The following is a 27,943-nucleotide window of genomic DNA, read 5'->3' as shown; positions in this document are numbered from 1 at the left end:
ATGAGGGAGTACCATCGCAACGCTAGGGGTCGTTTTGCCCGGGGCAACAAGCTCATAAAGTTGGAGACGCCGTCAAAGGTCCGCACCAAGGGAGGTCGGGGCCGCCGTGGTGACGCTTCTTCACATCATCAACAATTACACAGCGGCGTCAATAGGTGGCCTACCACGCGGTCGGTTTTGAGGGGGTTTACCCTGGGGAAATCTTATCAGGTGAAGATAACTGCCGACTCCGACTACAAAACTGAGTCCGACACAGAGACGGATGATGATATTGACCACATGTGCGAGCAATGCATTGATGAAATCGTAATGTTCTTACTTTCTTATATGTTTTTATCTATGTATCCCTCATTTGTACTACAATTCAAAGATGGTTAAGATAGTCATTGAACATGACAGGAATGACTGTTTCTTCAAAAAAACATGATAAGAATGTGAACAGGGGAATGTCTATGTTTTTACCTATGTATCTATGCTTGATTGTTGGTCATGCATAAACCTCTGAAACATTAGTCATTGAACATTAAAATAATCTGAACATTGAATGTCAGAATGTATTGCAGACTGGTTTTATTTAACTGTTTGATGTATTGCAGACTAATTTTGAGGAGTTGATATCTGCTTTCAAGAAGTACACGAATCATGCCAATGAAAAGTACAACAAAGTGGTGCGGGAACACCATAACCTTGCCAAGAAGCTTGACATAACTAAAGAGAAGGCAAAAACATTAGTTGCAGCAGTTAAGAGGCTTGGCAAGAAGAAGATAGACATTAAGTAGGTCTTGGTTCACAAAGTGTTTAGTTTCGTCTGTAACATAACCTCTAGTGCTATGATCCCCATCTGTCATGTTCTTTTGGACTGCCTGTGTGCATGGTGGAAAAATGTTGCTTGATAAGCCTCATTTTGATCAATGTCTTTGCTATGATCCCCATCTGTCATGTTATGTTTCATCAATCTGTTGGTCTAGCTGACAAATACATTTACAGTATTAAATTACTGATTGAATGAGGTTACTGGAGTAACTATCAAAGCCTTGCAACATTGCCTATCTATTGCAACGAATTTTCATAGAATTTATTTCTGTAACTAACATAAAATTTATTTATTTCTTTTACTTCGGCTCCTATCCATCACCCAACTATTGTGTAGCGTGGTGGTGAGGTGCTCGAGTCCAAACTCCAGAGACCCTAGTTCGATTCCCTCATTGCGCATCTTTTAATTTTTCCATTAAGTAAAACTCGCAACCATTTTTCAACTCGTGGCGACAACACCAATCTATTGCAACAAATTACTTGTTGTTGCCATGGGCTATGTGGCAACGTAACAAATTCATTGCAATATTACTTCCTACTTGCAACATTACGTATTTCGTGGCAATAACCCTTACATATTGCAACGCAAAACAAAACTTTATAACAACGCAAAAAAACCGTGGCAATTTGTTCAGCAACTTGCAACCATCTTCAACTCGTTGCGACAACACCCACCTATTGCAACAGATTTTCCGTTGTTGCCTTGGGCTATGTGGCAACATGACAAATTCGTTGCAAAAATGTCAAAGCCTTGCAACATTGCGTATTTCGTGGCAATAACCCATCGATATTGCAACGAAAACAATTAATTATTGCAACGAAAAACACAAGTGGCAATATCGCCTACCTATTGCAACGAATTTTCAAATGGTGGCAATAACGCCTACCGGTTGCAACGAAAACTCAAAATCGTTGCAATAACCCCTACTTGTTGCAATGAAATTTGAGTTGATGGGATGATGGCCGTGGCAATAGCCCTAAAATCTAGTAGTGAATGGACAAGTCGAGCGTGCCAATGGCATGATACTCGACGCCCTCAAGAAAAGACTACACGACGTCGGCAACACCAAAGGCGGCAAATGGCTCAAGGAGTTACCCAATGCTCTCTGGGGACTACGAACCCAACCATGCAAGACTACTGGGCTCTCACCCTATTTCCTCATGTATGGCTCAAAAGCCATATTACCCGCCCACATCATGTGGCAATCACCCTCAGTCGAACAATACGATGAAGAACTGGCAGAACAAACAAGGCGAACAGATCTAGACAGTCTAGAAGAAGCAAGATGCGCAGCGCTAGTGCAATCTGCCAGGTACCTTGACGGTTTAAGGCGTTACCACGACCGCAACGTCAAGGAACGATCTTTCAACTTGGGCGATATGGTCCTCAAGCGAATCCAAGACACGACAAGGTTGCATAAACTCAATTCACCATGGGAGGGTCCTTACATCGTATCAAAGGTTACGGGACCCGGATCTTATAGACTACAAGAACTCTCAGGAGAACAAGTACCAAACTCTTGGAATATAGAACACCTTTGTTGCTATTACCCGTAGCAGCATCCGAGTAATTGCTTCAAAGCAAAAAACTCATATCAACTACTCGAGGCAACAGCTCGACTACCGACTTCAAGATACACTACTCTTGACACAAGACTATCAACTCAACAGGCATTACTGCCCTGATACAGTTCCAGCAGTGGAGTAATTCTTTACTCAAGACAGATGATACATCAACAAGTTACATACGAGTGAAAGTACTCGAAGTTCAAAAACACTACAAGCACCTGCCTACTGGTGGGCTGCATTTAAGCCTCAGGCTTTTACAATATCACAAGGCCACTCAGGTCTGCCGACTACAATGGGAAGGGCCTACACGCAAGGAAGCTGCGCAAAACACAGCCATATCGATGTCCTCTAGCCAAGGCAACGCTAAGTACTCCTGCACCACCGCTGCATTGACAGCAGCGACGATGAATCCCGCGCGTCGCGCCAAGAGGGAACCAAGGCTGCTCTTTTGCTAGCCTTGCCGAGCCAACCCACTTGACGGCCACACCTCCACCTCTAAGAGAGCGGGATAAAGATCGCGGCACTCATCACCCATTACTCGCGAGTTCCAGCGCGTACTCCACTGGATCACGAGCTGCAAGATGAGGCACGCGATGAAACCTCCTACGAGGATTCTTCTAGCATCGCGGCTATCCCTATGAGTGCTAGAGTCTGTGGAGGGAAGGTGGTCTCAATCTACGAGGAATCTTCTAGCACCGGTGTACTCTTTGAAGGCTTTCTACACTCAAACAACAGCAACTGAAGGCAATCCATTGTTACTCAGAAACTTGATTCGGGTCGACCTCCAGGGGGATCTATTTATAGCCAAGCGCTACAACTACCACCCACCCAGGAGTTACTATGCGCCCATGATCAATGAGTCTGACGACCTCTGACTCTACCCACGTGAAAGCATTCATGCTACAAAGGACAAAAGGGTACAGTACACCCGTGCATCCCCAAAAAGTAGAGTACTCGACAGCATCACGACTACTCGACACTTAGAACTACTCCAGCCAAGCATGACATGTGCTCAAAACGCACCATTGTCTCAGGGGCTTGGAGAAGGCCGACCCTCTACTTAGGGGTCGAGCAATACGAAGCCTTGCGACAAGGGGTCGGGCACATCCGACCCTGGGACCAAGGGTCGGGCGAGACGGAGTTCCATCCTCGAAGGGTTGGGCACATCCGACCCCGGGACCTTGGGTCGGGTGAGGCGAAGTGAACTACTCTTCGCCCACGTCAAGACAACTACTTCAAGCAACAAAAGAGAACAAGCATTCATTTCTCAAAAGTATCATACAAGGGTACATAAAAGTTCAAGGCTCCTCTGGAGATACAAATTCAGACATCTTGGACGCGATTGGCTCTGCCTCCTCGAGGTACTGCGCATAAGCTTCTTCTGTGCAGTTGCGAGCCACGCCATCACCAGTCGCCGACAAATCTGCCCTCGGGTAGTATGACTTTACCACAGCAAGGACTTGTTTGCAAACGACCTTGCAGAGGCCCGCCACCTTACCCGGGGCAGCCTTCAATCGCTCGACTAGTGATTGAGGTCCTGCGTCCTCCTCCACGGGGGCACTGGCGTTCACCAAATCTTGAGCTGCCACAGTCAACTCTTGGAGTTCACCCCGAAGTCTTCCTATGGTCTGGACATGATCTCTGCATGCCACCATGGCCATAGCAAGCATCACCCCATTTTGAATCTTCCTGTCTCGCTGATGCTCGCAAGCAGGCTGTGCTTCTGTCAGCGCAGCCTGAAGACGTTCAGCTTCATCCGCCACTCGGTCGTGCGCGTTTCTCCAGTCAAGGAGTTGGCTACTAGCAGCAGCCTCTTGCCTCTTGAGCTCTACAAAAATGGCCAACTTCAAACATAACCAACTACAGTCGGACATACTCGGAAGATACAAAGTACTCACCTTGATACTTTTTATTCAAAGACTTGTAGCGGCTCTCCAGCTTCTGCTGCAATACTTCGTGATCTGACCGCTCCACAGCAAAGGATTTTGCTCCAGCTTCGTGAACCCTCAAGGATTCTGTAAGTTGGGCACACTCCTGCTCCAATTGATGGCTTCATTCCTGTAGGGCCCAAATGTGCAAAGCAATGCAATCAATCAAATACCTTACAATTACTCAATCTATGCGACAAAGCAAAGAAAATACACCTGGAAGCTCCAAAAAACATCGACAGCTCTCTAGAACTCTGACTCAGATGGAAGGCTGAGTACTGGACTTTGAGTACTCTTTGCAAGATGAGGAGCTGCACCCAAAGCAGTACCTAAAAAGATTATCATCAGTCACCTGAATGTTATGACTACAATACCAGGACTTCGGATACATACCTAGAGCAGTTGATTCTTTGGATTTTTCCACATCCACTACAGCTAGAGCTCCGCCAGTAGATGTCGACAAAGAAGCATTTCCAGAACCCGAAGCAGCAGAGGGGACCTCCATGGAGCGAATCACTTCTTGAAGCATAGACATGGTAGCTCCAAGGCGACCAGCGTCAACTTCGGGTAGTTCCTCGACAATAATATCCTCCAAGGGAGTAGAAAAAGTAGTCGGGGGATACGACTCTATTCTTGCCTCCACAGGGATAGTCTCTTCCGCATCCCTACATCAGAGTTCAAAGTCATTACACGACTTCAAGACAACTTAAAGATACACACCAAGGACAAACAAACTCACCGAGTTGAGCGTGGCGGCAACTGCACCCGTTTCTTCTCAGCAACAGGTGGCCGAGTACTCAGCGCCACAGGAACAGCTGCTAGCGCTGTCTTCTCGCCAAGGCTTGAGAAACACAGCGTCAAGACTACAATACAATTCAGACTAAACTAGTCGCGGAAGAAAGCTTACCACTAGCAATCACACTAGACAACAAAGAACCAGTAGAACCTACTGGCGACACTTCCTTCGCAACACCCGCTACTCCGGCAGGCAATCCCAGGACTGCCTGGTCAGCAACCGGCAGCGCGGCAGCCGACGGAGCCTATGCAGTCAACTCGGGGGCTACTTCAGCATCCGCTGATGGCACCTCCTCTGGCACCTTCTCAACAGACGCAATGCCAACGCCCGGGTCGGTCACAACTACTTCTCCAAAAGCAGCCTCATCATCACCACGTGCCGCATCGCCAGCCTTTTGAACAAGACAGTAATCACAAGATTGCAAGTTGAAGTCTATCAGCTACAAGTGAGTATACGGCTACATACCTTGGCACCCTGAGACTTCTCAGGAGTTGAAGCACACTTAGACGCAGACATCTTGCGGACTACCCTGCATTTCTTCACAAGAGGAGAGGGCTCATCCTCTGACTCCTCAGCAATAGTTTCTTCTTCTTCCGACTATGCCAAATAGCTAGCAAGAACTCGGGACTACAAAAAACAAGTCGATATTCAAAACAAATATCACAAGTCAAAAAAGTACAAGTCAAAGTGCAAGGAAATACCCCTTCTGGCCCATACCAGGCATCATACTGCCGAAGAGCTGCAGGGATCACTGGTACTCCCTGGTAGTTCCTGAAGAACTTGGCCAGCAGCGCCTCCACTGTTGGGATACACTAGCGCAAATCAAAATTTTCTACCGCGTAAACCAAGAAAACTATCGTATAAGGATCACGGGATTACCACTCGACGCACTGATGCGGAAGATGTAGATTCGCGTCGATGCAGCAAAGTCGATCAGCGTAGTCGTATGTAGTCAATCACGTCGACATCCAGCAGCTCCTCAGCAGCTCGTCCACGTGCAGCAAGATCGCCCTCGTGCCGCGGCTCGTCATGGCTCGTCGGCGGCTCGTCGTGGCTCGTCGGCGGCTCGTCGTAGCTCGTCGGTGGCTCGTCCAAGTGCTGCAGGCGCAACACCTCCAAGGTATCCACACGTGCAGGGAGGAAGCATCGCAAGCCGGACTGCTAGGTCCGTGAGTTGCAACAGGCGAGGGCGTGGAAGGCGCAGCAGATGTGTTTCGCCAAAAGGTGTAAACCCTAGGGCGCCCCCACCCCTCTATTTATAGAGGTTTCTAACGGGCCTCTGGGTCCGAAGCCCATTAGTACTTCTAAACCTAATCCAACTTAGATCACATCTGAATTGGGCTTCCAGCCCCTTAAGTGTGTGACCCTATGGGTTCGGATACGTATAGACATTGCCTGAGTACTCCTACTAGGCCCAATAGTCTGTAGCGGCCTCTAGCAAGACGTGCCAACTCCTATACGCACACGAAGATCATATCAGACGAACCATCACAACATTATATCTATGCTATTCCCTTTGCCTCATGATATTTGGTCTAGCTTCAAGCCGACCGCTCTTTCTTGATCCTGTGACCCGGAATCCCTTTGCAGGTTAACTCTTAACCGTACGTAGCATGGCCATGCATTTTCGGATCCGATCATTCGAGGGGCCCAGAGATATCACTCTCAATCAGAGAGGGGCAAATCCCATCTTGATTGACCATGTCTCATAGCATGCTTCTTGACAAACCCGAAAGCTACCTTTATAACTACCCTGTTACGGTGTAGCATTTGATAGCCCCTAAGTAAGTCGATCCACATCTTGAGTACATGCGACAATCTCAGGTCTAAGGACAAAGCGTATATGTTGTGTAAAGAGAGAACTACTTCTCGTGTTGGGTCAGTCCTAGCACATGTCTCCACATGTGCCCACATTATTAGTTCAACATCTCCATGTCCATGACTTGTGAAACATAGTCATCAACTAATACATGTGCTAGTTCTAATATTCATGTGTGTCCGCACATGAACTTCGACTAGGGACGACTTTAGAATAACCATACAAGTAAAGAGTTTCACATACACTTCACATAATTGCAAATCAATTCAAGTATCCTTTAATGGATATTCAAGGAACACAATATAAATCATGGATACAAATGGAATATCATCATCTCTATGATTGCCTCTAGGGCATACCTCCAACAGTCTCCCACTTGCACTAGAGTCAATCTAGAAGGTACCTAATACCCATAGCTCTTACATGCGCATCATGCTTTGCCTGCGGGAGTGGTTTTTTCAACGGATCAGAAATGTTCAGATCCGTGTGTATTTTGCATATCTTGATCTCACCCCGGTTAACGAAGTCTCGAATGAGATGAAATCGCCGCATTACATGTTTGTTCTTCTAGTGGTTCCTCGGCTCCTTTGCTTGCGCAATTGCCCCATTGCTATCACAGTAGAGATTCAATGGGCTGGATGCATTAAGGAACACACCAAGCTCAATTAGGAAATTCCTTATCCAAACACCCTCCTTCGCGGCTTCCGAAGCCGCGATGTACTCAGCTTCTGTCGTAGAATCGGCCACCGTCTCCTCCTTGGAACTCTTCCAACTAACAACACCACCATTTAGCGTGAACACAAATCCTGATTGTGACTTTGAATCATCTCTGTCGGTTTGGAAACTAGCATCGGTGTAACCTGTTACAACGAGCTCCTCTTCACCTCCATAGACGAGGAACATATCTTTAGTCCTTCTCAAGTACTTAAGAATGTTTTTCACCGCTGTCCAGTGACTCTCACCTAGATCAGACTGGTGCGTGCTTGTCATACTTAGCGCATATGAAATATCTGGGTGAGTACTTATCATTGCATACATGATAGATCCAATAGCCGAGGCATATGGCACTCTACTCATGCGATCCCGCTCATCAGCAGTCGAAGGACACTGAGTCTTGCTGAGATGTATGCTATGTGACATAGGCAAGAACCCTTTCTTTGCCTCTTCCATGTTGAACCGCTTCAACACTTTATCAATGTAAGTATCTTGGCTTAATCCTATAAGCCTTCTCGATCTATCTCTATAGATCTTAATGCCCAGAATATATGCCGCTTTCCCTAAGTCTTTCATCGAAAAACTATTTTTCAGTGAAGTCTTTACGGACTCAAGCATAGGAATGTTATTTCCAATCAGTAATATGTCATCCACATATAAGATAAGAAATACTACAGAGCTCCCACTAACCTTCTTGTAAACACAAGACTCTTCTTCGTTCTTGGTGAAGTCAAACCCTTTGACCACTTCATCAAAACAAATGTTCCAACTCCTAGATGCTTGCTTCAATCCATAAATGGATCTTTGAAGCTTGCATACCTTTCCAGCATTTTTCGGATCGACAAAACCCTCAGGCTGTATCATATACACGTCCTCAGCTAGGTTTCCATTCAGGAAAGCTGTCTTGACATCCATCTGCCATATCTCATAATCGAAATATGCAGCTATAGCTAGAATAATCCGAATGGACTTAAGCATCACTACGGGCGAGAAGATCTCATTGTAGTCAACTCCTTGAACTTGTCGAAAACCTTTTGCGACAAGTCGTGCTTTATAGATGTGAATATTTCCATCCATGTTCTTTTTCTTCTTATAGATCCACTTGCACTCTATGGCTTTAACACCATCAGGCGGGTCAACCAAGTTCCAAACTTCATTGTCTCCCATGGACTCTAGTTCGGATTGCGTGCCACTCTGCCATTTTTCGGAGTCTTGGTCCATCATTGCTTCTGCATATGTCGCAGGCTCATCATTCTCCAACAATAATATTTCCCAAATTTCGCGGAGCCTTGCCGACCTTCATGGTTGTGGCGGTGCCATGGGTATCTCAACTTGTTCTGCTACGTTAGCATCACTCATTGATTCTTGCTCGATCAGCTCATCTTGAACTTCTTCAAGATGCACTGTCTTTCCACTCTTTTCTCCTTTGAGAAACTCTTTCTCTAGGAAAACCCCGTTCCGAGCGACAAACACTTTGCCCTCTGACTGGTTGTAGAAATAATATCCCAAAGTTTCCTTTGGATATCCCACGAAAATGCACTTATCTGACTTGGGTGTAATCTTGTCCAACTGAAGTCGCTTGACAAACACTTCACATCCCCAAATCTTTAGAAAACACAAACCGAGAACTTTTCAAGTCCACATCTCATATGGTGTCTTAACTACGAATTTAGATGGTACCCTATTAAGTGTGAAAGCTACTGTTTCTAGAGCGTATCCTCAAAATGACAACGGTAGGTCCGACTGGCTCATCATTGATCGAACCATTTCTAACAAAGTTCGATTATGTCGCTCGGATACACCATTTCTCTGAGGTGTTCCAGGCGGCGTAAGTTGTGGAACAATTCCGCAACTCTTTGCTAAACTCATGGCTCAAATACTCGCCTCCACGATCAGATCGTAAGGCCTTAATTTTCTTGCCACGCTGGTTTTCAACTTCATTCTGAAATTCCTTGAACTTTTCAAAGGTTTCAGACTTGTGCCTCATCAAGTAGACATAGCCATATCTACTAAAATCATCAGTGAAAGTCATGAAGTATTGGAATCCTCCTCTAGCTGTCGTGCTCATTGGTACGCATACATCGCTATGTACGAGATCCAACAAGTCTACTGCTCTGTCAGGAGAACCTATGAAAGGCGTCTTGGTCATCTTGCCTAGCAAGCAAGCCTCACATGTCTCGTACGATTCAAAATCAAAAAAAGTTAGAAGTCCATCAGAATGGAGTTTCTTCATGCGTTTTTCACTTATATGACCCAAACGACAATGCCACAAGTAGGTAAGACTCAAATCATTAGGCCGAGGCCTTTTAGCACTTACGTTACAGACAGGTGAAGCATCAAGATTTAAAACAAACAATCCATTCACAATGGGTGCAAAAGCCATAAACATATCATTCTTAGAGATCACACAACCATTGTTTTCACTCGCAAATGAATAATCATCCTTCATCAAGCATGAAGGAGACAAAATGTTTTGACTTAAACTAGGAACGAAATAACAATTATTCAACTCCATAATAAATCCTGACGGGAGGTGGAGTTGCATTATCCCGACGGTCAACGCGGCAACTCTTGCATTATTGCCCACGCGGAAATCAACTTCTCCTCTTTCCACGCTTCTACTTCTTACCATTCCCTGCATCGAATTGCAAATATGAGCAACCGATCCGGTATCAAATACCCAAGAAGTCATAATTGTATCAGCGAGAAATATGTTGTCTATAACATTAATAACAAGCGTACCTGAGGTGGAAGTACTCTTACTTCCGCCATTCTTCAACGAAGCTAGGTACTGCTTGCAATTTCTCTTCCAGTGACCAAGTTCATAACAGTAAAAGCACTCTTTGTCTGGAGCAGGTCTAGGTCCAGCTTTAACCTTGGGTGTTGGGTTTGGCTTGGACGTTCCAGCCTTGCCCTTCTTTTTCAAGAATTGCCCTTCTTCTTAAAGCTAGGCTTGTTCTGTATAGCCATCACATGGCTGCTACTAGCGCTTTTCTTGATGTCAGCCTCTGCTATTTTAAGCATGCCACACAGCTCATTCAGACCCTTCTCCGTCCCATGCATATGGTAGTTCGAGATGAAGTTCCCATAGCTAGGTGGAAGAGACGAAAGAATGAAATCAGTGACCAACTCTTGGTCCAGTGGGAAGCCCAGCTTCTCCAACCGTTGAGTGTAACCAACCATCTTGATTACGTGTGGTCCTACTGCTGCGCCTTCTGCTAGCTTGCTCTCCACAAAGGCCTTAGACACATTGAACCTTTCAGTCCTGGCCTATGTTTGGAACATGTCTCTAAGCGCCATGATCATATCGTGCACCTCATGGTTTGTTTCGAACTGCATCTGCAGCTCTGATTCCATGCAAGGAAGCATAAGGTAGCTTACTTCAAGGTTAGCATCACATGCTTTCTTGTAAGCATTCTTAGCAGCAGCAGGTGCATCATCAGCATGTTCTTCTTGTAGTGGGTTGTCTAGAACATCTTCCTTTTTCTCAGCCCTGAGAACAATTCTTAGGTTACGGATCCAATCTGAGTAGTTTGTTCCATTCAACTTATCCTTCTCAAGGACCGAACGCAAAGCAAACGGTGTAGTGCTGCTAGGTGTCATTTAATCTACAACAAAAGTAATGCAAAATACACTAAGACAAACGTATCCATGATAGAGCAAATCACATTAAACTATTTTAACAGAATCTACTCCCACTAAAATCAATATCCCTTTATTGATACTTAGTGATTTCGGATCCACAACTAACAAGTCTACTAGTGAGCTTTAGCATCACCGCTAGCAAACAAGGTAGATCGGTAAGCAACTTCTTGCTAATCATATCACATATGACTCCTATTGTTGGCTGACATCTCCATGTCTCGGCGCCCAACCTTTATGCCCCAAAGTCCTTAACCATTAAGATAACCTTGTTAAGTAAACCAACCCTTATGCATGTAAGTGTCCGACACGAACCCGTCTAGTTAAGGAAAATCAGTGGCACCCTAATTTCATAGACCCACCACCAATTGTACAAGACATGGGACGGTGCAAGTTTTAGTTAGGAGGACATGCTAACTTAAACTTTTTGAGGGATCGTTCTACTTCTAACATCACATCATGCAGGAAGTAAAATATAAAGAATAACATGCACACAGTTGTGACACAGTATGGCCCATTTTGTTATGGTAATCTCCATCTCCACAGAACCTGTTCACCATGGTGATCTCCATCTCCATGTTCCATGTGCACCATCCTTCTGGCGATGAGTCCTCCAAGAACTAGAACATGTTATTGAACCTAATAGCTAGTAATGAAGATTACATAGTTGCTTGGATCATCACAGATTGGTACGCAGACCATTAAATACATTAAAGTGATAACACATATGGCTCAAGCCGTGTTGCCGTACACGCGACACGCAGGTCACAAATGAGTTACACACATGCATCACATACAAGGGACCATACCGATCACAAAATCATAACATCCTGCAAAACAGAGTTAGGTATTCTAACGTTCCAAACTTCAGAGGCCCGTAACTCCATCTTCCAAGCCAAATTTGGGAAATCTAATTCCACTGAAAATGGCGAAGCGGTTGAATTTTATGTGTAACTTTTTCTGTAAATCAATTTTCATATAAAATTCACCCCGATCCGAGATCGTATCGAAAAGTTACAGCTGTTTTACCGAAACTCACGCACACGGCAAAATTTCGACCCGGTAGTAGATCCGATCTACTATTCCACATCTCATGCGCCTGACGTATGAAACTGGATTTCGATTTGACTAATCACATTGATCTTCGCTCGCTGTAACCGGCATTACGTGTATCACTTAACTCCGATGGTGGAAATCCGACCGGTAAGAGTATGTCGTTACACGATCATTGCAGCAAGAACACAAAACCAGGATATAGATCAAACTGAAAATTCGCATATCTCCATATCCACACATCCCGAATCCAAAATAAAACAGCTACGGCTCTGATACCACTGTAGGATACGAGGTAGGCTACACTAGCGCAAATCAAAATTTTCTACCGCGTAAACCAAGAAAACTATCGTATAAGGATCACGTAATTACCACTCGACGCACTGATGCGGAAGATGTAGATTCGCGTCGATGCAGCGAAGTCGATCAGCGTAGTCGTACGTAGTCGATCACGTCAACGTCCAGCAGCTCCTCAGCAGCTCGTCCACATGCAGCAAGATCGCCCTCGTGCCGCGGCTCGTCGTGGCTCGTCGGCGGCTCGTCGTGGCTCGTCGGCGGCTCATCATTGCTCGTCGGTGGCTCATCCAAGTGCTGTAGGCGCAACACCTCCAAGGTATCCACACGTGCAGGGAGGAAGCGTCGCAAGCCAGACTGCTAGGTCCGTGAGTTGCAACAAGCGAGGGCGTGGGAGGCGCAGCAGATGTGTTTCGCCAAAAGGTGTAAACCCTAGGGCGCCCCCACCCGTCTATTTATAGGGGTTTCTAATGGGCCTCTACGTCCAAGGCCCATTAGTACTTATAAACCTAATCCAACTCGGATCACATCCGAATTAGGCTTCCAGCCCCTTAAGTGTGTGACCCTATGGGTTCGGATACGTCTAGACATCGCCCGAGTACTCCTACTCGGCCTAATAGTCGGTAGCGGCCTCTAGCAAGACGTGCCAACTCCTATACGCACACGAAGATCATATCAGACGAACCATCACAATATTATATACATGCTATTCCCTTTGCCTCATGATACGTAGCATGGCTATGCATTTTCGGATCCAGTCACTTGAGGGGCCCAGAGATATCACTCTCGATCAGAGAGGGGCAAATCCCATCTTGATTGACCATGTCTCATAGCATGCTTCTTGACAAACCCGAAAGCTACCTTTATAACTACCCTGTTACGGAGTAGCGTTTGATAGCCCCTAAGTAAGTCGATCCACATCTTGAGTACATGCGACAATCTCAGGTCTAAGGACAAAGCGTATATGTTGTGTAACAAGAGAACTACTTCTCGTGTTGGGTCAGTCCTAGCACATGTCTCCAATGTGCCCACATTATTAGTTCAACATCTCCATGTTCATGACTTGTGAAACATAGTCACCAACTAATACATGTGCTAGTTCTAATATTCATGTGTGTCCTCACATGAACTCCGACTAGGGACAACTTTAGAATAACCATACAAGTAAAGAGTTTCACATACAATTCGCATAATTGCAAATCAAATCAAGTAGCCTTTAATGGATATTCAAGGAATACAATATAAATCATGGATACAAATGGAATATCATTATCTCTATGATTGCCTCTAGGGCATACCTCCAACAGTCTCCCACTTGCACTAGAGTCAATCTAGAAGGTACCTCATACCCATAGCTCTTACATACGCATCATGCTTAGCCTGCGGGAGTGGATTAGAGGCCTGAGGATATATCTTCAGAAGAGAAACAGATCTGATACAGTGGAGCATAAAACCTAACCGAAAGGGGGCCCTCCAGTTATATCTCCACCACCTCCGGATTCTAAGCGTCAGTTACGCAACAGACGGATTTTAACCAGATTAATTGCCTTAAACACCCAACGGTTACTCTTTTCAACGGGTTTTTGACCACTTCAAACGACAAAAATTGCCTAAGTGCTCGGGGGCTACGGGTACCGTACCCGATGGTCAGAATTTTCTTTTTCAGATTTTCGAGGGTAAACAACCAAAAAGCAGGATTGACCCTAAGCTTAACTCTTCGACTCAACCTAAGGCTCGGGGGCTACTCCATATGGAGTGCAATTTACATCGCACTACCATATAAAAAATTCTCGGAACAGAAGCAACTCAAAGGAATAAGAAGAGCACCTTCCAGCCACGCGACAGTACTCGAGCACTTCGGACACTGCAACCTCTACGACAAACTACTCGGATAGTGCCCACAGTACTCGAGGCTGTGGTGCACGACTACAAAGTACTCGGGGGCTTGTCGGGCATGCATCCCAATCCCACGAGTAGACCCTGGATGGCCCACTAAGGAACGTACTTGGATATGATCAGGACAAGGGATAGGCGTATCCCACTCGGACTAGTCAAGTATGTGTATGGAAAACTACTCGGGCCATACCTGTAGGGATACGAGGTAGGCTACGCTAGCGTAAATCAAATTTCTACCGCGTATAACCAGGAAGAACTGCCGTATAAGGATCACGGGATTACCACTCGACGCACTACTGGTGCGGAAGATGTAGATATGCGTCGGTGCAGTGAAGACGATCACGTAGTCGTACGTAGTCGATCAACGTAGTCGTACGTAGTCGATCACGTCCAGCAGCTCCTCAGCAGCTCGTCCACGTGCACAGCAAGATCGCCTCCGGTACCGTGGCTCGTCGTCGGCTCGTCGTGGCTCGTCGGCGGCTCGTCGATGGCTCGTCCAAGTGCTGCAGGCGCAACACCTCCAAGGTATCCACACGTGCAGGGAGGAAGCGTCGCAAGCCGGATTGCTAGATCCGCGAGTTGCAACAGGCAAGGGCGTGGGAGGCGCGGCAGGTGTGTTTCGCCAAAAAGGTGTAAACCCTAGGGCGCCCCCACCCCTCTATTTATAGGGGTTCCTGACGGGCCTCTGGATCCGAGGCCCATTAGTACTCCTAAACCTAATCCAACTCGGATCAGATCCGAATTGGGCTTCCAGCCCCTTAAGTGTGCGACCCTATGGGTTCGGATACGTATAGACATGGCCCGAGTACTCCTACTCGGCCCAATAGTCGATAGCGGCCTCTAGCAAGACGTGCCAACTCCTATACGCACACGAAGATCATATCAGACGAACCATCACAACATAATATACATGCTATTCCCTTTGCCTCACGATATTTGGTCTAGCTTCAAGCCGACCGCTCTTTCTCGATCATGTGATTCGAAATCCCTTTGCAGGTTAACTCTTAACCGTACGTAGCATGGCCATGCATTTTCTGATCCGATCACTCGAGGGGCCCAGAGATATCACTCTCAATCAGAGAGGGGCAAATCCCATCTTGATTGACCATGTCTCATAGCATGCCTCTTGACAAACCCGAAAGCTACCTTTATAACTACCCTGTTACGGTGTAGCGTTTGATAGCCCCTAAGTAGGTCAATCCACATCTAGAATACATGCGACAATCTCAGGTCTAAGGACAAAGCGTATATGTTGTTTAAAGAGAGAACTACTTCTCGTGTTGGGTCAGTCCTAACACATGTCTCCACATGTGTCCACATTATTAGTTCAACATCTCCATGTCCATGACTTGTGAAACATAGTCATCAACTAATACATGTGCTAGTCTAATATTCATGTGTGTCCTCACATGAACTCCGACTAGGGACAACTTTAGAATAACCATACAAGTAAAGAGTTTCACATACAATTCACATAATTGCAAATCAATTCAAGTAGCCTTTAACGGATATTCAATGAACACAATATACAAATCATGGATACAAATGGAATGTCATCATCTCTATGATTGCCTCTAGGGCATACCTCCAACAGTCTCCCACTTGCACTAGAGTCAATCTAGAAGGTACCTAATACCCATAGCTCTTACATGCGCATCATGCTTAGCCTGCGGGAGTGGTTTTGTCAACGGATCAGAAATGTTCAGATCCGTGTGTATTTTGCATATCTTGATCTCACCCCGGTTAACGAAGTCTCGAATAAGATGAAATCGCCGCATTACGTGCTTGTTCTTCTGGTGGTTCCTTGGCTCCTTTGCTTGCGCAATTGCCCCATTGTTATCACAGTAGAGATTCAATGGGCTGGACGCATTCGGGAACACACCAAGCTCAATGAATTCCTTATCCAAACACCTTCCTTCGCGGCTTCCGAAGCCGCGATGTACTCGGCTTCTGTCGTAGAATCGGCCACCGTCTCCTGCTTGGAACTCTTCCAACTAACAGCACCACCATTTAGCGTGAACACAAATCCTGATTGTGACTTTGAATCATCTCTGTCGGTTTGGAAACTAGCATCGGTGTAACCTGTTACAACGAGCTCCTCCTGACCTCCATAGACGAGGAACATATCTTTAGTCCTTCTCAAGTACTTAAGAATGTTTTTTCACCGCTGTCCAGTGACTCTCACCTGGATCAGATTGGTGTCTGCTTGTCATACTTAGCGCATATGAAACATCTGGGCGAGTACTTATCATTGCATACATGATAGATCCAATAGCCGAGGCATATGGCACTCTACTCATGCGATCCCGCTCATCAGCAGTCGAAGGACACTGAGTCTTGCTGAGATGTATGCCATGTGACATAGGCAAGAACCCTTTCTTTGCCTCTTCCATGCTGAACCGCTTCAACACTTTGTCAATATAAGTATCTTGGCTCAAACCTATAAGCCTTCTCGATCTATCTCTATAGATCTTAATGCCCAGAATATATGCCGCTTCCCCTAAGTCCTTCATCGAAAAACTATTTTTCAGTGAAGTCTTTACGGACTCAAGCATAGGAATGTTATTTCCAATCAGCAATATGTCATCCACATATAAGATTAGAAATACTACAGAGCTCCCACTAACCTTCTTGTAAACACAAGACTCTTCTTCGTTCTTGGTGAAGTCAAACCCTTTGACCACTTCATCAAAACGAATGTTCCAACTCCTAGATGCTTGCTTCAATCCATAAATGGATCTCTGAAGCTTGCATACCTTTCCAGCATTTTTTGGATCGACAAAACCCTCGGGCTGTATCATATACACGTCCTCAGCTAGGTTTCCATTCAGGAAAGCTGTCTTGACATCCATCTGCCATATCTCATAATCGAAATATGCAGCTATAGCTAGAATAATCCGAATGGACTTAAGCATCACTACGGGCGAGAAGGTCTCGTCGTAGTCAACTCCTTGAACTTGTCGAAAACCTTTTGCGACAAGTCGTGCTTTATAGATGTGAACATTTCCATCCATGTCCTTTTTCTTCTTATAGATCCACTTGCACTCTATGGCTTTAACACCATCAGGCGGGTCAACCAAGTTCCAAACTTGATTGTCTCCGATGGACTCTATTTCGGATTGCATGGCACTCTGCCATTTTTCAGAGTCTGGGTCCATCATTGCTTCTGCATATGTCGCAGGCTCATCATTGTCCAACAATAATATTTCCCGCATTTCGCGGAGCCTTGCCGACCTTCGTGGTTGTGGCGGTGCTTCTCTTGCCATGGGTATCTCAACTTGTTCTGCTACGTTAGCATCACTCATTGATTCTTGCCCGATTGACTCATCTTGAACTTCTTCAAGATGCACTGTCTTTCCACTCTTTTCTCCTTTGAGAAACTCTTTCTCTAGGAAAATCCCGTTCCGAGCGACAAACACTTTGCCTTCTGATCGGTTGTAGAAATAATATCCCAAAGTTTCCTTTGGATATCCCACGAAAATGCACTTATCTGACTTGGGTGTGATCTTGTCCGACTGAAGTCGCTTGACAAACACTTCACATCCCCAAATCTTTAGAAAAGACAAACTAGGAACCTTTCCAGTCCACATCTCATATGGTGTCTTAACTACGGATTTAGATGGTACCCTATTAAGTGTGAAAGCTGCTGTTTCTAGAGCGTATCCCCAAAATGACAACGGTAGGTCCGACTGGCTCATCATTGATCGAACCATGTCTAACAAAGTTCGATTACGTCGCTCGGACACACCGTTTCTCTGAGGTGTTCCAGGCGGCGTAAGTTGTGGAACAATTCCGCAACTCTTTAGATGATTGCTAAACTCGTGGCTCAAATACTCGCCTCCACGATCAGATCGTAAGGCCTTAATTTTCTTGCCACGCTGATTTTCAACTTCATTCCGAAATTCCTTGAACTTTTCAAAGGTCTCAGACTTGTGCCTCATCAAGTAGACATAGCCATATCTACTAAAATCATCAGTGAATGTTATGAAGTATTGGAATCCTCCTCTAGCCGTCGTGCTCATTGGTCCACATACATCACTATGTACGAGTTCCAACAAGTCTACTGCTCTCTCAGGAAATCCTGTGAAAGGCGTCTTGGTCATCTTGCCTAGCAAGCAAGCCTCACATGTCTCCTATGATTCAAAATCAAATGAAGTTAGAAGTCCATCAGAATGGAGCTTCTTCATGCGCTTATCACTTAGATGACCCAAACGACAATGCCACAAGTAGGTAGGACTCAAATCATTAGGCCGAGGCCTTTTAGCACTTACATTACAGACAGGTGATCCATCAAGATTTAAAACAAATAATCCATTCACAATGGGTGCAAAAGCCATAAACATATTATTCTTAGAGATCACACAACCATTGTTTTCACTCGCAAATGAATAACCATCCTTCATCAAACATGAAGGAGATAAAATGTTTTGACTTAAACTAGGAACAAAATAACAATTATTCAACTCCATAATAAATCCTGATGGGAGGTGGAGTTGCATCGTCCCGACGGTCAAAGCAGCAACTCTTGCATTATTGCCCATGCGGAAATCAACTTCTTCTCTTTCCACGCTTCTACTTCTTATCATTCCCTGCATCGAATTGCAAATATGAGCACCGATCCGGTATCAAATACCCAAGAATTAATAACTGTATCAGCGAGAAATATGTTGTCTATAACATAAACAACAAGCGTACCTAAGATAGAAGTACTCTTACTTCCGCCGTTCTTCAACGAAGCTAGGTACTGCTTGCAGTTTCTCTTCCAGTGACCAAGTTCATGACAGTAAAAGCACTCTTTATCTGGAGCAGGTCCAGCTTTAGCCTTGGGCGGTAGGTTTGGCTTGGACGTTCCAGCCTTGCCCTTCTTCTTCCAAGAATTTCCCTTCTTCTTAAAGCTGGGCTTGTTCTGTATCGCCATCACATGGCTGGTACTAGCGCTTTTCTTAATGTCAGCCTCTGCTGTCTTGAGCATACCACACAGCTCATTCAGACCCTTCTCCGTCCCATGCATATGGTAGTTCGAGATGAAGTTCCCATAGCTAGGCGGAAGAGACGAAAGAATGAAATCAGTGGCCAACTCTTGGCCCAGTGGGAAGCCTAGCTTCTCCAACCGTTGAGTGTAACCAACCATCTTGATCACGTGTGGTCCTACTGCTGCGCCTTCTGCTAGCTTGCTCTCAACAAAGGCCTTAGACACATTGAACCTTTCAGTCCTGGCCTGTGTTTGGAACATGTCTCTAAGCGCCACGATCATATCGTGCGCCTCATGGTTTGTTTCGAACTACATCTGCAGCTCGGGTTCCATGCAAGCAAGCATAAGGCAGCTTACTTCGAGGTTAGCATCACATGCTTTCTTGTAAGCATTCTTAGCAGCAGCGGGTGCATCCTCAGCAGGTTCTTCTGGTAGTTGGTTGTCTAGAACATCTTCCTTTTTCTCAGCCCTGAGAACAATTCTCAGGTTGCGGATCCAATCCGAGTAGTTTGTTCCATTCAACTTGTCCTTCTCAAGGACCGAACGCAAAGCAAACGATGTGGTGGTGTTGCTAGGTGCCATTTAATCTACAACAAAAGTAATGCAAAATACACTAAGACAAACGTATCCATGATAGAGCAAATTACATTAAACTATTTTAACAGAATCTACTCCCACTAAAATCAATATCCCTCTATTGAAACTTAGTGATTCAGGATCCACAACTAACAAGTCGACTAGTGAGCTTTAGCATCACCGCTAGCAAACGAGGTAGATCGGTAAGCAACTTTTGCTAATCATATCACATATGACTCCTGTTGTTGGGTGACATCTCTATGTCTCGGCGCCCAACCTTTATGCCCCAAGGTCCTTAACCGTTAAGATGACCTCGTTAAGCTAACCAACCCTTATGCGTGTAAGTGTCCGACACAAACCCGTCTAGTCAAGGAAAACTAGTGGCACTCTAATTTCATAGACCCACCACTAATTGTACAAGACATGGGACGGTGCAAGTTTTAGTTGGGAGGGCATACTAACTTAAACTTTATGAGGGATCGTTCTACTTCTAACATCACAGCATGCAGAAAGTAAAACATAAACAGAATAGCATTCACAGAGTTGTGACACAGTATGGCCCGTTTTCATATGGTGATCTCCATCTCCATAGAACCTGTTCACCATGGTGATCTTCATCTCCATGTTCCATGTGCGCCATCCTCCTGGTGATGAGTCCTCCAAGAACTAGAGTATGCTATTACACCTAATAGCTAGTAAAGAATCTAGTAATGAAGATTACATAGTTGCTTGGATCATCACAGATTGGTACGCAGACCATTAAATACAATAAGGTGACAACACATATGGCTCCTGCCGTGTTGCCGTACGCGCGACACGCAGGTCACGAATGAGTTACACACATGCATCACATACACAAGGGGGCCATACTGATCACAAGATAGATACATACATCCTGCAAAACAGAGTTAGGCGTCCTAACGTTCCAAACTTCGGAGGCCCGAAACTCCATCTTCCAAGCCGAATTTGGCAAATCTAATTTCGCCGAAAACGGCGAAGCAGTTGAATTTCATGTGTAACTTTTTCTGTAGATCAATTTTCGTATAGAAATCGCCCCGATCCGAGATCGTACCGAAAAGTTACGGCTGATTTACCGAAGCATGCGCATACGGCAAAATCCCGACCCCGGCAGTAGATCACATCTACTATTGCACATCTAATGCGCCTGGCGTATGACCCTGGATCTCGATTTGACCAATCATATTGATCTTCCCTCACTGCAACTGGATTTACGTGTATCACTTAACTCCGATGGCGGAAACCGATCGGTAGGAGTATGTCGTTACACTACCATTGTAGCAAAGGCACGAAATCAGGACATAGATCAAACAGAGAACTCGCATATCTCCATATGCACACATCCCGAATCCAAAACTAAGCAGCTACGGCTCTGATACCACTGTAGGGATACGAGGTAGGCTACGCTAGTGTAAATCAAATTTCTACCGCGTATAACCAGGAAGAACTGCCGTATAAGGATCACGGGATTACCACTCGACGCACTACTGGTGCGGAAGATGTAGATATGCGTCGGTGCAGTGAAGACGATCACGTAGTCGTACGTAGTCGATCAACGTAGTCGTACGTAGTCGATCACGTCCAGCAGCTCCTCAGCAGCTCGTCCACGTGCACAGCAAGATCGCCTCCGGTACCGCGGCTCGTCGTCGGCTCGTCGTGGCTCGGCGGCGGCTCGTCGATGGCTCATCCAAGTGCTGCAGGCGCAACACCTCCAAGGTATCCACACGTGCAGGGAGGAAGCGTCGCAAGCCGGATTGCTAGATCCGCGAGTTGCAACAGGCAAGGGCGTGGGAGGCGCGGCAGGTGTGTTTCGCCAAAAAGGTGTAAACCCTAGGGCGCCCCCACCCCTCTATTTATAGGGGTTCCTGACGGGCCTCTGGATCCGAGGCCCATTAGTACTCCTAAACCTAATCCAACTCGGATCAGATCCGAATTGAGCTTCCAGCCCCTTAAGTGTGCGACCCTATGGGTTCGGATACGTATAGACATGGCCCGAGTACTCCTACTCGGCCCAATAGTCGGTAGCGGCCTCTAGCAAGACGTGCCAACTCCTATACGCACACGAAGATCATATCAGACGAACCATCACAACATAATATACATGCTATTCCCTTTGCCTCACGATATTTGGTCTAGCTTCAAGCCGACCGCTCTTTCTCGATCATGTGATTCGGAATCCCTTTGCAGGTTAACTCTTAACCGTACGTAGCATGGCCATGCATTTTCTGATCCGATCACTCGAGGGGCCCAGAGATATCACTCTCAATCAGAGAGGGGCAAATCCCATCTTGATTGACCATGTCTCATAGCATGCCTCTTGACAAACCCGAAAGCTACCTTTATAACTACCCTGTTACGGTGTAGCGTTTGATAGCCCCTAAGTAGGTCAATCCACATCTAGAATACATGCGACAATCTCAGGTCTAAGGACAAAGCATATATGTTGTTTAAAGAGAGAACTACTTCTCGTGTTGGGTCAGTCCTAACACATGTCTCCACATGTGTCCACATTATTAGTTCAACATCTCCATGTCCATGACTTGTGAAACATAGTCATCAACTAATACATGTGCTAGTCTAATATTCATGTGTGTCCTCACATGAACTCCGACTAGGGACAACTTTAGAATAACCATACAAGTAAAGAGTTTCACATACAATTCACATAATTGCAAATCAATTCAAGTAGCCTTTAACGGATATTCAATGAACACAATATACAAATCATGGATACAAATGGAATGTCATCATCTCTATGATTGCCTCTAGGGCATACCTCCAACAATACCAAGTAGAACTCTGTAATAGTACTTGACTAGGACTCAGACTTGTAACCCTGTCCTCCCGTGCATATAAGGGCGGGATGGGACCCCCCCCCATTCAAAAAAAAAACAACTCCAGTTCATCCAAGACCAATACAATCTAACACATAGGACGTAGGGTATTACGCGATCTAGTGGCCTAAACCTGTCTAAATCGTGTTCCTTGCATCACCATTGATTCCTTGATTCTCGACGATCCTTACCGCACAAAAGACCACCTAGGGTACCCCCTAGGCGGGTTGCCGGTCTAAAACACCGATAGGAGGTCCCATGATGAATAGATCAATGGATCATTCATCATTCAATTTGTTGTTTTTATTGTTGTTCTTAGTCATTGGCATAGTTGTGCTTGGTTTATCTTACTCCCTCTAATTGTTGTAGAGACTAAAAGAAATACATATCATGTGCACTTGGTTAGCATATTTGCATTGATAGGATCAGGGAATTGTCTAATCCATTTGGTATGATCTGAAAATTGTGTTGCCCATTTAGTTATTCAGCATTTTCTAGTCCATTTGGTCAGTAGAGTTGTGTTCCATTTGATCAGGGAGTATCTAGTTCTTAGATGGCAATAATACAAGTGTGATTTCTATCTCATTGTTGTGTGTCTTCTTGGAAGATTGTCATTATGCTACTGCCAGATTTACTCACTGTTAGTTAACGACTGAAGCGTGCACTATTTTAGCATACCAAACTTGACAAATACTATATGCTGAGTTGTGTGGTACAGTAAGGGTGACTGTCTCTGATCTCATATATATATATCATTGTTTGTTCCCTTTGGTTACTAGGAACCTGGTGAACAAATGGCCGGTTGATTTGTCATTTGTGCTTAACTTTTATTCTAAAATTTTACTTGCATTTGTATGGCAGCATATTTTTTATGAGATGATCGTTGTATCTATACTGTCTTTAGGTTGGTCATTCTTTGCACATACTCCCTTTACTACAGAAATCTTCATGTTTAGCATTTGCATCTTGCATCAATTTTGTATACTCCGCGAAGCTCTTTTAACTCATGTTAAATTAATACTCGCGTAGTGTTGTGGAGGTTGGGATAAATGATCAAGTAGAAGGGCAAAGGAGGAAGAAAAGAAAGTCCCCTTTACAACCATGTTACTTTTCAGATCACCATTGAGCTGAATGTTATTGTCGCCACAACTAAGGTCCCCTACAGCAAGACATGGTAGATCGCCACTGGCCACAACATGCTCAAGAGCAGTGAATGATATTGATTTAAATTTGGAACCAAATGAATATGCTCCAGAGAATGGTTCTGATACAGGGGTTGTTCTACAACCCTAAGAGAATGCATAGTGCTTGATGAGAAACGAAGAGCAATATTCGAATCTTTGATAGCAAAGGCCAGGAACAAAAATTTAAAGGGTCATGAGACAAGTGAAGTTTCAGAGGAATTCTCAATACCTCTTCGAACAATCCAGCGTATCCGGAAAAAGTGAAAAACCTACCTAGATCAAGGTATGCTAGTTGATGTTTCAAGTGGAAAGTCCAGGTGTGGTCGCAAGAAGATTGAGGTGGATGTGTCAACACTCTGCGATCTTCCTTTACAAGTCCTATAACAATACATGATGTGACTCAGCACTTTGGTATCAGTAAAAGCAAATTGCATGCAATGAAACATGAAGGCATTATAAAGTGTGTCTCAAACAGCATCAAGCCCTACTTAACAGACAAAAACAAGAAGGACATGCTGAAATGGTGTCTATCTATGCTTGACCCAAGCAGTGTACCACATGATCCCATGTTCCAAGGGCTATTTGATTATGTGTTCATTGATGAAAAGTGGTACTACATTACAAGAAAAGAAGAGAGAGATTATAATTCCAGGTGAAGAACAACCGGGTCGAACTTGCAAGAGCAAGAATTACATTCCTAGGATCATGTTTTTGACTGTCGTTGCTTGGCCAAGATTTGATTCTGATGGCAATTGCATGTTTGATGGAAAGATTCGTTGCTTCCTATTCGTGACATATGAACCAGCCAAGCAGTCAAGTGCAAACCGGCATGCACGAACAATAGAGATGAAGCCTATCAACTTGGTAAAAAAAGAAGTCATTCAAGATTTCATGATCGAAAAGGTCTTACTAGCTATTCGTGCTAAGTGGCCACCTGAAGATGCCAATAAGCCACTATTCATATAGTAGGACAATGCTAGACCCCATCATGCTCCTAATGACACAATGTTTGTGAGGCTGCTAAGCAACATAGGTTCGACATGAGACTTGTCTGTCAGCCAGCAAATTCATCTGATTTCAATGTCTTGGATTTAGGCTTCTTAACTTGATTCAGTCAATCCAGTACAAAACAACATCCAAAACAACAGAAGAGCTTGTAGCCGACGTGGATCAGGTGAGAGCTCTGAACCTGTTTGCTTTTCCTTTGCAATTGTGTGTGCAACAACTTATTATGAAAAGAAAATGTTCTATCAATATTGTGGATCAGGCTTTTGAACGTTATTCGGTGTGCCAAGCAAATAGAATTTTCTTGACTCTCCATGGATGTACAAAGGAAGTTATGAAACTTGGTGATGGAAATGGATATGATGTTCCTCACATCAGGAAAGGGACGCTCGAAAGGCAAGGGTGTCTCCCTTTGCAACTGCAGTGCAAAGCGCAATTGGTGCAAGATGCTATGGTATAGATCAATGAATAAAGAGCAAAAAACTGTGTGTAATTTATGATGTAATTTATTCTCATTGGTCTTTTAAACTACATTGTGGTCAGTTTTGCATAATGGATGAAAGAATTGCTGCCAAGTTGATAGCCTGTGATGAATGTGGTCAGTTGAACTATTCTTAATGCTGGCTGTGATGAATGTGATCCATTGAATTATTCTTGATTCTTCTTCTCCTGGATGAATATGATCAGTTTAATTATTCTTGATTCTTCTCCTGGATGAATGTGAATTATTCTTGATTCTTCTTCTCCTGGATGAATGTGATCAGTTGAATTATTCTTGATTCTTCTCCTGGATGAATGTGAATTATTCTTGATATTGCTATTTCTGATGTCAGTTAAGAAGCTTTACCTTATTTAATGAGGCCCACATGACAGCTCCAATTTCCTTATAGTTTTGACAGAATCGAACAAAAGAGGGTACAAACTTTACAAAACCACAGACTGGACACCAAGGAAGGAGTAAAATATGTTGCAGTACATACATATGCTGAAATGCAATGTTGAGCAATCAAAGATGCAATTGACAGATTGAATATGGACATGTCATCCTCACAGTATGCTAGGTCAGTGGAGCTCCTGGTGAACTTCCTGTCTTGTCCTTTTTATACCTACCTATCTCAACACCTAAATACTCTAAAATTTCTTGTACAACGACATGGGGTTTGTTAACTTCAACCCAGACAGTAGATAGTCCAAAAGATTCTAAAATGGGCCATCAACCACATCCTTGTCAATTCTGCGGAGCATGGACACAGATCAGGACTTTGATAACATAAGAGGACCTAGAACACAGAACAAATTCAGTTAGTCAGCACACGAAAGGCCGCGCTTTCAGGTCTTCAGAACTTTTTGTTTAAGCCATCTTAGTGACCAAAAATGAAAAAGTTGATAGAGGAAGTCATCAAAAGCAAAAAAAAAGCTGTAATCTTCCTAACCTGCAGCGCCTCTTGTCGGTTGGCTGTGTTGGGAGCTGAAGGAGTAAAATGGGGATGCCGCTGCTTGACAGCAAGAAAGGAAGGGGCAGCGGCTACTCCTCAATTTGCCCACTTGTTGGGCAGATGTGCAATCTGACGAGCCCACAAGGTAGTGAGCATGGAAGCTAGGAACACCTCACCTGCCTGCTGTGCTGAGAGCCTAAGACAGAGAAACAGAATCGTTAGGCAGCAATCCGTTCTTATCCCCAGGTCTCCGGCTGCAGGGCATGTTGCGTTCCAGGATGCGCTTCCTCGCAGCTCTGTGTAACAACTCTACCTAAATTAAGTGCTTTTAACTATAAACCAGTGATAAATCCCTAATTAAAGAAGTGAAATGACCTTTATAACCCTAAGAAGCTCTTTTTGCAGTTTGAAATAAAGCTTAAAATTTTATATACAAACTTAACTCGATGTTCCTTTTATATGACGTCCTGGAATTCGAGTTTTCCTCCATCTTTGCAAGCTTTTATCTTCCGATTTCCTATCTAAACTCGAGTCAGAGCCTTAATGAAAGTTGTAGTACCTCGAGTGTGTTCCAACTTTGTTACACTGACCCAGATCCAAATCGGGCCCGAACCTGTTCAAAACCCCGATCAAAGTGAGGTAAAACAGTCAACTCACCCCTGATGCCTTAAAATCCTAAGTCTGGAATTCCAGATTTTTGGCTAACTTTGGCATGAAATATCTTCAAATCCTTTCACAATCTAAATTGACACCTTAAACAAAGTTCGAAGGACGTCCAGAGTTGAGCAAGTTGTTTAAAAGAGTTTTGGAAGTTGTGTTGGAAAATCCGGAGAAAGATCTCCCCAAAGCTGGTCGGGCTGGCTGCCCGAAGGGAGCCTCGACGCCCGCGCGCCAGAGCACGTTCGCTCGCGCGCCGCATGGCCGCCGGCCACCGGCAGCTCGCCGGCGCCCTATCACCAGCGCGATAGTGACAGGACGAAGGCCACAGCGCCCAACCCGCGCCTGCGACAGGACGGGGCGAACGCCGGGCTAGCCAACCGCCAGCCGCGCGCGTGCCGCCTTCCGCCTGCCACGGCTCTGCTCCGCCAACCCCGTTCTGCCCGTCCGCCGAGAAAGCTGCCACGCCCACGGCATCCCGCGCCTCCGCCTGCTCGCCCAATCCCCACGGTAGCCCTCCACCTCGCCCGCCCAACAGACCGGAAGCCCCAGACGCGCGCCGCCCAAGGCCAATCACCACCGAAGACCACCCGGAGCTCCGCCTCCTCTGCCCAATGGCGCCGCTGGCCAATGGCCACCTTGCCCGCGCACTCACCGCTCCCGGCCTTATCCCTTCCCCACCGGAGCCCCGCCTCGACCCTCCGCCCCACCACGGCTCTATAAAAGGGACCCCCTCA

At 45.2% G+C, this 27,943-nt stretch overlaps 1 pseudogene; it reads left to right on the top strand.

The window, feature by feature from the left end:
• LOC140221614 (uncharacterized) lies at positions 1-25,731 on the top strand (annotated as a pseudogene).
• The last annotated feature ends 2,212 nt before the right edge of the window (positions 25,732-27,943 follow it).

The sequence above is a fragment of the Setaria viridis genome, chromosome 1, assembly GCF_005286985.2.
Source record: "Setaria viridis chromosome 1, Setaria_viridis_v4.0, whole genome shotgun sequence".
NCBI lineage: Eukaryota > Viridiplantae > Streptophyta > Magnoliopsida > Poales > Poaceae > Setaria > Setaria viridis.
The sequence above is the reverse complement of the archived record's forward strand: the minus strand, read 5'-3'. Positions and strand labels throughout refer to the sequence as shown.